Consider the following 10,892-nt stretch of genomic DNA (forward strand, 5'->3'; position numbering starts at 1 on the left):
TCTTTTCAGAGATCCCAGTTGTCTTGAACGCACCATGACAACAGCTCGCAGCCTCATACTGTGTCATACTGTGTCATACTGTTCTCCACTCTCTGACAGCCTGCCTGCAAAGCAAAGCACGGTCTCTCTTCCTCTATCTGCTTGAGGATTCTTCACCCAATGCAGTTGCTATGGTGACTCAGTGACGGCGACGGTTGCCGTGTCAGAATGTGGTGTGACCCAGGTGATGCGTTACGACAGCCATAGATCTTCTAGGCTGTGTGTGTGTGTGTGTGTGTGTGTGTGTGTGTGTGTGTGTGTGTGTGTGTGTGTGTGTGTGTGTGTGTGTGTGTGTGTGTGTGTGTGTGTGTGTGTGTGTGTGTGTGTGTGTGTGTGTGTCAGGCTGTAATGTAATGTGAAGAGACATGAGGTTAGCAGCCCTCTGTAGGATCTTAATGAGGGTAACACACCCTGATAACACACACACACCCTTCACGTGCCTCCGAGTTCACACAAACATATTTTAACATACAGCATCACAAACACAGTTAACACTGTTTTAACATACACCATCACAAACACAGTTAACACTGTTTTAACATACAGCATCACCATCACAAACACAGTTAACACTGTTTTAACATACACCATCACAAACACAAACACAGTTAACACTGTTTTAACATACACCATCACAAACACAGTTAACACTGTTTTAACATACACCATCACAAACACAGTTAACACTGTTTTAACATACACCATCACAAACACAGTTAACACTGTTTTAACATACAGCATCACAAACACAGTTAACACTGTTTTAACATACAGCATCACCATCACAAACAGAGTTAACACTGTTTTAACATACATCATCACAAACACAGTTAACACTGTTTTAACATACACCATCACAAACACAGTTAACACTGTTTTAACATACAGCATCACAAACACAGTTAACACTGTTTTAACATACACCATCACAAACACAAACAGAGTTAACACTGTTTTAACATCCACCATCACAAACACAGTTAACACTGTTTTAACATACACCATCACAAACACAAACACAGTTAACACTGTTTTAACATACAGCATCACAAACACAAACACAGTTAACACTGTTTTAACATACACCATCACAAACACAGTTAACACTGTTTTAACATACAGCATCACAAACACAGTTAACACTGTTTTAACATACACCATCACAAACACAGTTAACACTGTTTTAACATACACCATCACAAACACAGTTAACACTGTTTTAACATACAGCATCACCATCACAAACACAGTTAACACTGTTTTAACATACACCATCACAAACACAAACACAGTTAACACTGTTTTAACATACACCATCACAAACACAGTTAACACTGTTTTAACATACACCATCACAAACACAGTTAACACTGTTTTAACATACACCATCACAAACACAGTTAACACTGTTTTAACATACAGCATCACAAACACAGTTAACACTGTTTTAACATACACCATCACAAACACAGTTAACACTGTTTTAACATACACCATCACAAACACAGTTAACACTGTTTTAACATACAGCATCACAAACACAGTTAACACTGTTTTAACATACAGCATCACCATCACAAACAGAGTTAACACTGTTTTAACATACATCATCACAAACACAAACACAGTTAACACTGTTTTAACATACACCATCACAAACACAGTTAACACTGTTTTAACATACAGCATCACAAACACAGTTAACACTGTTTTAACATACACCATCACAAACACAAACAGAGTTAACACTGTTTTAACATCCACCATCACAAACACAGTTAACACTGTTTTAACATACACCATCACAAACACAAACACAGTTAACACTGTTTTAACATACAGCATCACAAACACAAACACAGTTAACACTGTTTTAACATACACCATCACAAACACAGTTAACACTGTTTTAACATACAGCATCACAAACACAGTTAACACTGTTTTAACATACACCATCACAAACACAGTTAACACTGTTTTAACATACACCATCACAAACACAGTTAACACTGTTTTAACATACAGCATCACCATCACAAACACAGTTAACACTGTTTTAACATACACCATCACAAACACAAACACAGTTAACACTGTTTTAACATACACCATCACAAACACAGTTAACACTGTTTTAACATACACCATCACAAACACAGTTAACACTGTTTTAACATACAGCATCACAAACACAGTTAACACTGTTTTAACATACACCATCACAAACACAGTTAACACTGTTTTAACATACACCATCACAAACACAAACACAGTTAACACTGTTTTAACATACACCATCACAAACACAGTTAACACTGTTTTAACATACACCATCACAAACACAGTTAACACTGTTTTAACATACACCATCACAAACACAGTTAACACTGTTTTAACATACAGCATCACAAACACAGTTAACACTGTTTTAACATACACCATCACAAACACAGTTAACACTGTTTTAACATACACCATCACAAACACAGTTAACACTGTTTTAACATACAGCATCACAAACACAGTTAACACTGTTTTAACATACAGCATCACCATCACAAACAGAGTTAACACTGTTTTAACATACATCATCACAAACACAGTTAACACTGTTTTAACATACACCATCACAAACACAGTTAACACTGTTTTAACATACAGCATCACAAACACAGCATCAACAAACACAGTTAACACTGTTTTAACATACACCATCACAAACACAAACAGAGTTAACACTGTTTTAACATCCACCATCACAAACACAGTTAACACTGTTTTAACATACACCATCACAAACACAGTTAACACTGTTTTAACATACACCATCACAAACACAAACACAGTTAACACTGTTTTAACATACAGCATCACAAACACAAACACAGTTAACACTGTTTTAACATACACCATCACAAACACAGTTAACACTGTTTTAACATACAGCATCACAAACACAGTTAACACTGTTTTAACATACAGCATCACCATCACAAACAGAGTTAACACTGTTTTAACATACATCATCACAAACACAGTTAACACTGTTTTAACATACACCATCACAAACACAGTTAACACTGTTTTAACATACACCATCACAAACACAGTTAACACTGTTTTAACATACACCATCACAAACACAGTTAACACTGTTTTAACATACAGCATCACCATCACAAACACAGTTAACACTGTTTTAACATACACCATCACAAACACAAACACAGTTAACACTGTTTTAACATACACCATCACAAACACAGTTAACACTGTTTTAACATACACCATCACAAACACAGTTAACACTGTTTTAACATACACCATCACAAACACAGTTAACACTGTTTTAACATACACCATCACAAACACAGTTAACACTGTTTTAACATACAGCATCACAAACACAAACAGAGTTAACACTGTTTTAACATACACCATCAAAAACACAAACAGAGTTAACACTGTTTTAACATACAGCATCACAAACACAAACAGAGTTAACACTGTTTTAACATACACCATCAAAAACACAAACAGAGTTAACACTGTTTTAACATACACCATCAAAAACACAAACACATTTGACCCTGTTTTAACATACACCATCAAAAACACAAACACAGTTGACCCTGTTTTAACATACTCCATCAAAAACACAAACACAGTTGACCCTGTTTTAAAATACTCCATCAAAAACACAAACACAGTTGACCCTGTTTTAACATACACCATCAAAAACCCAAACACAGTTGACCCTGTTTTAAAATACTCCATCAAAAACACAAACACAGTTGACCCTGTTTTAAAATACTCCATCAAAAACACAAACACAGTTGACCCTGTTTTAACATAGAGACTATAAAACACAAACACAGTTAACACTGAAATAACATACACCATCAAAAACACAAACACAGTTGACCCTGTTTTAAAATACTCCATCAAAAACACAAACACAGTTGACCCTGTTTTAAAATACTCCATCAAAAACACAAACACAGTTGACCCTGTTTTAACATAGAGACTATAAAACACAAACACAGTTAACACTGAAATAACATACACCATCAAAAACACAAACACAGTTGACCCTGTTTTAAAATACTCCATCAAAAACACAAACACAGTTGACCCTGTTTTAACATACACCATCAAAAACACAAACACAGTTGACCCTGTTTTAACATAGAGACTATAAAACACAAACGCAGTTGACACTATTTTAACATACACCATCAAAAACAGAAACACAGTTGACCCTGTTTTAACATACACCATCAAAAACACAAACACAGTTGACCCTGTTTTAACATAGAGACTATAAAACACAAACGCAGTTGACACTATTTTAACATACACCATCAAAAACAGAAACACAGTTGACCCTGTTTAAACATACACCATCAAAAACACAAACACAGTTGACCCTGTTTAAACATACACCATCAAAAACACAAACACAAACACAGTTGACCCTGTTTTAACATAGAGACTATAAAACAAACAACACACACAAACATGACCCAGGGTATAATATAGTTAACAGCCATCTCATGGAATATGGAGTTACTCACAGGCTTTATGAGTCAGAGAGAGAGGTGGGGAGAGAGAACAGGGAGAGAGTGTGTATGTGTCCCTTTAGTCACCACTCATGAGTCATATATTGTATAGAGAGACTATGGCCATTGTGGTTTCAACACATAACTATGACAATGCTCTTAGATAACATCACACCATTCTGTGGCAGCCATTTTAGCATCTACTGGGGGCTACTGACTAGTAACAGTTCAGGGGATGGTGAGGATTTTAAACCCAGCTGATTTAACAGAAATACAGTCTTTAGTCTTTTGACCAACTGGGTTTAATCCCGGGTCATCTGCACGCCACAAGTCTGTGTTCACCCAGTGAGCTAAAGCCTAGGTGGTTTGGTTACTGATCACGTGAGCTTGGTTCACCAAACGACCTCTGTTACATGCTCATATACTGCTAAACTGATATAGAGTCCAAATGGTACTGTGAGAATTCAATTCAGTACTGATCGAGATTCTCAGCGTACTGCAATGTTCTGTAGTTTGTGTTAGTGCTGCAGCTACTGCTCACATCAGAGAGGGAGGGAGAGAGAGGAAGGGGAGAGGGGTGAGCAAGAGGGAGGGAGAGAGAGGAAGGGGAGAGGGTTGAGCAAGAGGGAGGGAGAGAGAGGAAGGGGAGAGGGGGAGCAAGAGGGAGGGAGAGAGAGGAAGGGGAGAGGGGGAGCAAGAGGGAGGGAGAGAGAGGAAGGGGAGAGGGGGAGCAAGAGGGAGGGAGAGAGAGGAAGGGGAGAGGGGTGAGCAAGAGGGAGGGAGAGAGAGGAAGGGGAGAGGGGTGAACAAGAGGGAGGGAGAGAGAGGAAGGGGAGAGGGGGAGCAAGAGGGAGGGAGAGAGAGGAAGGGGAGAGGGGGAGCAAGAGGGAGGGAGAGAGAGGAAGGGGAGAGGGGTGAGCAAGAGGGAGGGAGAGAGAGGAAGGGGAGAGGGGAGCAAGAGGGAGGAGAGAGAGGAAGGGGAGAAGGTGGAGCAAGAGGGAGGGAGAGATGGAAGGGGAGAGGGGTGAGCAAGAGGGAGGGAGAGAGAGGAAGGGGAGAGGGGGAGCAAGAGGGAGGGAGAGAGAGGAAGGGGAGAGGGGGAGCAAGAGGGAGGGAGAGAGAGGAAGGGGAGAGGGGTGAGCAAGAGGGAGGGAGAGAGAGGAAGGGGAGAGGGGTGAACAAGAGGGAGGGAGAGAGAGGAAGGGGAGAGGGGGAGCAAGAGGGAGGGAGAGAGAGGAAGGGGAGAAGGTGGAGCAAGAGGGAGGGAGAGATGGAAGGGGAGAGGGGTGAGCAAGAGGGAGGGAGAGAGAGGAAGGAGAGAAGGTGGAGCAAGAGGGAGGGAGAGATGGAAGGGGAGAGGGTGAGCAAGAGGGAGGGAGAGAGAGGAAGGGGAGAGGGGGAGCAAGAGGGAGGGAGAGAGAGGAAGGGGAGAGGGGTGAGCAAGAGGGAGGGAGAGAGAGGAAGGGGAGAGGGGTGAACAAGAGGGAGGGAGAGAGAGAGGAAGGGGGGAGGGGGAGCAAGAGGGAGGGAGAGAGAGGAAGGGGAGAAGGTGGAGCAAGAGGGAGGGAGAGATGGAAGGGGAGAGGGGTGAGCAAGAGGGAGGGAGAGAGAGGAAGGGGAGAGGGGGAGCAAGAGGGAGGGAGAGAGAGGAAGGGGAGAGGGGGGAGCAAGAGGGAGGGAGAGAGAGACAGAGAGGAACGAGAGAGAGAGATGGAAGAAAGATGGAGGGAAAAGGAGAAAGGAGATAGAGAGACATCAAAGGAGAGGAAATGAAAGCTAAATGTAGCATCAGCATAATTTCACACTTCAGTAGAAATGAGGCCAATGCGGTAAATGCTCTCTCCCTCTCTTTCTCCCTCCCTCCCTCGCTCTCTCCCTCTCTCTTTCTCCCTCCCTCCCTCGCTCTCTCACCCTACCTTTCTCTCTCTCTCCTCTCCCTGCTATTTTTAGCTCTCTGGTGGATATAAAAAGCCCACTAGAGTGGGGAATGACTATAGACTGCCCACTAGAGTGGGGAATGACTATAGACTGCCACTGTATGGGAAACCTTGGCCTGTAGAGCTGCATGTCTGTCTGTCTGCCTGTCTGTCTGTGTGTGTGTGTGTGTGTGTGTGTGTGTGTGTGTGTGTGTGTGTGTGTGTGTGTGCGTTTGCGTGATCGACTATAGGTGAAAATACGGTGTTCTGTCTACCAACCAGGTCGAGTATGTCGCTTGTATATCAGTCGGAATGAAGAGGCCTTTCCCTTTGTAAATAACATTGAGTAAGGGCGCCTCCCTGCGTGTATATGTGTTACTGCACCCTGCTGTTTGATCCTGTATCAATTCCGTGTCCAGATGCGTATAGCGGATATATTGAAAGCAGCTTGCACTCCGGGCACACACGACGGGAAAGAGCAAATACTTACATGAATATCTGATGTTCGATATGCCTATATAAAGCGCCACAACCGAAATGTTTGTACAATTGTACAATACCGATTGGTTTTCGATTTGGAACAAGGGCCATCTTATTGAACTGCCGTAGCCACTGATCTAGGATCTGTTCATCCTCCCCAATTCTAACCTTCACCATTGGTGGGAAAACGCAAAACTGAACTTAGATCGACGTCTAAGGGCAACTTCATCCTTTATGGTCTGAACCAACCCTTTCGTTTTTCTCAAGGGGGGATATCAAGTTTGTGTGTGAGAGCGCTAGATGGCTGTCAGAAGTGACGGAGTAACGGGGGGGGGGGGGGATAGGGTGGACAGACACCGCTAGCCAACAGAGGGGGTGGCGTTTGATTCGGTAAAAACCGAGATTGAACGAACGGACTGTGGAACCGACGAAGCTGCCCCTTTAAATCAGGAATACAGCGCATTCAGAGGTGAGTTTGGAAATATCACTCAATTTTATCTGCTTATATCACCTCTTTACAGAACCATGTACTTATTTGCGGGTTATGTGCGCTTGTCTTCCCAATTTTGGTCATGGAAAAGCAGCGCTTAAGGGAAAGAGAGAGTCATCGGTCACGAATTCGGGTTTCCCAAGCCAGGGCGGAGAGAGAGAGGGTGGGGAGGAGAGGAACTGGGGGACAGGGTCTGTGCGAGAAACGTTATCAAAACGTCGGTAGCGCACACTGTAGCTGATAGATCAGAGGGAAGCAGCGATGTCTAAAACAGCTGGATGGTTTGAGGGAAGTGTCAAATTAGCTTACTAGGCTCTTTGCAATGCATGCATTATTTGCAACAGGCGAATAGCTTCCATACGCATTCTAACGACATGTCAACAGCCTATTCTCCGGCTGAGATTCGACTATGCAGTAGGCCTATTACCGTAGTTATTAGGCCTATAAGTGTGTGTGTGTGTGGGGGGGGGGGGGGGGGGGCCATTTCATAGCCATTTCATAAGCCGACCAGTGGAATCGCCATGAACTGATAAATTCCGTCAAATTAATACAGTGTATTGTCTAATCATGTTAGCCTACCAATGTGATGGTCTATACTAGAACACTGCACAAGACACGACGATACTGTTTCAAACTGGCTATTCGTTGGCCTATAGGCCTGGATATAATTCTGAGGGTCAAAATAATGATCTAGACTGTCAGACAATGTTTCAGGTCACTTACCCCTTTTCTGGGAATTAGAGAATATACCCTCGTCGGGAAAGTTTGAAACTAGTTGGAACATCAACAGGCGTATGAAATTAGCTCTGTGGTAACAGGTGGGGTCAGTGGATAGGCCTACAGCTTCTGACGTTTTAACGGAAATGGCAGCATGTACGACCGTTTTCTTTGCATAGTTAGTAGCTCATACATAACACTGTTGAGTGCACTGTACACACACACACGCACGCACACACACACACACACACACACACACACACACACACACACACACACACACACACACACACACACACACACACACACACACACACACACACACACAGCCCTAATTAGAGCCATTAATCTCAAGGTCCTGCACAGTAGAGTAATTACAGTAGGACTCCTGAGAGAGAGAGAGAGAGAGAGAGAGGGGAGAGCAAGAGAAAGAGAAAGAGAAAGAGAGGGAGAGAGAGGCTCATCTTTTCTGGTGAGTAGTTTGGTACAATACTTTATTTTACAGCTCTGTGACAACATGAATTTATTGAAACTATGGGAACTTTCTAGCACGTGACACAATTAACTTGTTTCTGTGAATCTAAAAGAAATGAAAGATCGTTATTAGTTACTATGTAGTTGAAACGTGTATATGACTGTAAAATAATAGTCACCAAATGTTAAATCTACAGTACCTCCATCACTCCAGTATCCCTGCTCATTGTAAATATGGTATTGGAACTGACCCTGTTATAGTATGTTTATCCATATTTATTTATTTCACCTTTATTTATTTAACCAGGTAAGCAAGTTGAGAACAAGTTCTCATTTACAATTGCGACCTGGCCAAGATAAAGCAAAGCAGTTCGACACATACAACGACACAGAGTTACACATGGAGTAAAACAAACATACAGTCAATAATACAGTAAAAAAAAAAAAAAAAAAAAAAAAAAAAACAAGTCTATATACAATGTGAGCAAATTAGGTGAGAAGGGAGGTAAAGGCAAAAAAGGCCATGGTGGCAAAGTAAATACAATATAGCAAGTAAAACACTGGAATGGTAGTATTGCAATGGAAGAATGTGCAAAGTAGAAATAAAAATAATGGGGTGCAAAGGAGCAAAATAAATAAATAAATTAAATACAGTTGGGAAAGAGGTAGTTGTTTGGGCTAAATTATAGGTGGGCTATGTACAGGTGCAGTAATCTGTAAGATGCTCTGACAGTTGGTGCTTAAAGCTAGTGAGGGAGATAAGTGTTTCCAATTTAAGAGATTTTTGTAGTTCGTTCCAGTCATTGGCAGCAGAGAACTGGAAGGAGAGGCGGCCAAAGAAAGAATTGGTTTTGGGGGTGACTAGAGAGATATACCTGCTGGAGCGTGTGCTACAGGTGGGAGATGCTATGGTGACCAGCGAGCTGAGATAAGGGGGACTTTACCTAGCAGGGTCTTGTAGATGACATGGAGCCAGTGGGTTTGGCGACGAGTATGAAGCGAGGGCCAGCCAACGAGAGCGTACAGGTCGCAATGGTGGGTAGTATATGGGGCTTTGGTGACAAAACGGATAGCACTGTGATAGACTGCATCCAATTTGTTGAGTAGGGTATTGGAGGCTATTTTGTAAATGACATCGCCAAAGTCGAGGATTGGTAGGATGGTCAATTTTACAAGGGTATGTTTGGCAGCATGAGTGAAGGATGCTTTGTTGCGAAATAGGAAGCCAATTCTAGATTTAACTTTGGATTGGAGATGTTTGATATGGGTCTGGAAGGAGAGTTTACAGTCTAACCAGACACCTAAGTATTTGTAGTTGTCCACGTATTCTAAGTCAGAGCCGTCCAGAGTAGTGATGTTGGACAGGCGGGTAGGTGCAGGTAGCGATCGGTTGAAGAGCATGCATTTAGTTTTACTTGTATTTAAGAGCAATTGAGGCCACGGAAGGAGAGTTGTATGGCATTGAAGCTTGCCTGGAGGGTTGTTAACACAGTGTCCAAAGAAGGGCCGGAAGTATACAGAATGGTGTCGTCTGCGTAGAGGTGGATCAGAGACTCACCAGCAGCAAGAGCGACCTCATTGATGTATACAGAGAAGAGAGTCGGTCCAAGAATTGAACCCTGTGGCACCCCCATAGAGACTGCCAGAGGTCCGGACAGCAGACCCTCCGATTTGACACACTGAACTCTATCAGAGAAGTAGTTGGTGAACCAGGCGAGGCAATCATTTGAGAAACCAAGGCTGTCGAGTCTGCCGATAAGGATGTGGTGGTTGACAGAGTCGAAAGCCTTGGCCAGATCAATGAATACGGCTGCACAGTAATGTTTCTTATCGATGGCGGTTAAGATATCGTTTAGGACCTTGAGCGTGGCTGAGGTGCACCCATGACCAGCTCTGAAACCAGATTGCATAGCAGAGAAGGTATGGTGAGATTCGAAATGGTCGGTAATCTGTTTGTTGACTTGGCTTTCAAGACCTTAGAAAGGCATGGTAGGATAGATATAGGTCTGTAGCAGTTTGGGTCAAGAGTGTCCCCCCCTTGAAGAGGGGGATGACCGCAGCTGCTTTCCAATCTTTGGGAATCTCAGATGACACGAAAGAGAGGTTGAACAGGCTAGTAATAGGGGTGGCAACAATTTCGGCAGATAATTTTAGAAAGAAAGGGTCCAGATTGTCTAGCCCGGCTGATTTGTAGGGGTCCAGATTTTTCAG

At 42.7% G+C, this 10,892-nt stretch overlaps 1 protein-coding gene across 1 annotated transcript in view; it reads left to right on the forward strand.

Moving 5' to 3' along the window:
- Positions 1–7,380: 7,380 nt before the first annotated feature.
- LOC115117418 (guanine nucleotide-binding protein G(I)/G(S)/G(O) subunit gamma-7) overlaps positions 7,381–10,892 on the forward strand; it is an 11,511-nt gene continuing 7,999 nt past the window's right edge. Inside the window, exon 1 of the mRNA XM_065024589.1 lies at positions 7,381–7,469. The gene's annotated coding sequence lies outside the window, so the exon portion shown is untranslated. The remainder of the gene's footprint in view (positions 7,470–10,892) is intronic.

Source organism: Oncorhynchus nerka, linkage group LG2 (assembly GCF_034236695.1).
Source record: "Oncorhynchus nerka isolate Pitt River linkage group LG2, Oner_Uvic_2.0, whole genome shotgun sequence".
Lineage (NCBI taxonomy): Eukaryota > Metazoa > Chordata > Actinopteri > Salmoniformes > Salmonidae > Oncorhynchus > Oncorhynchus nerka.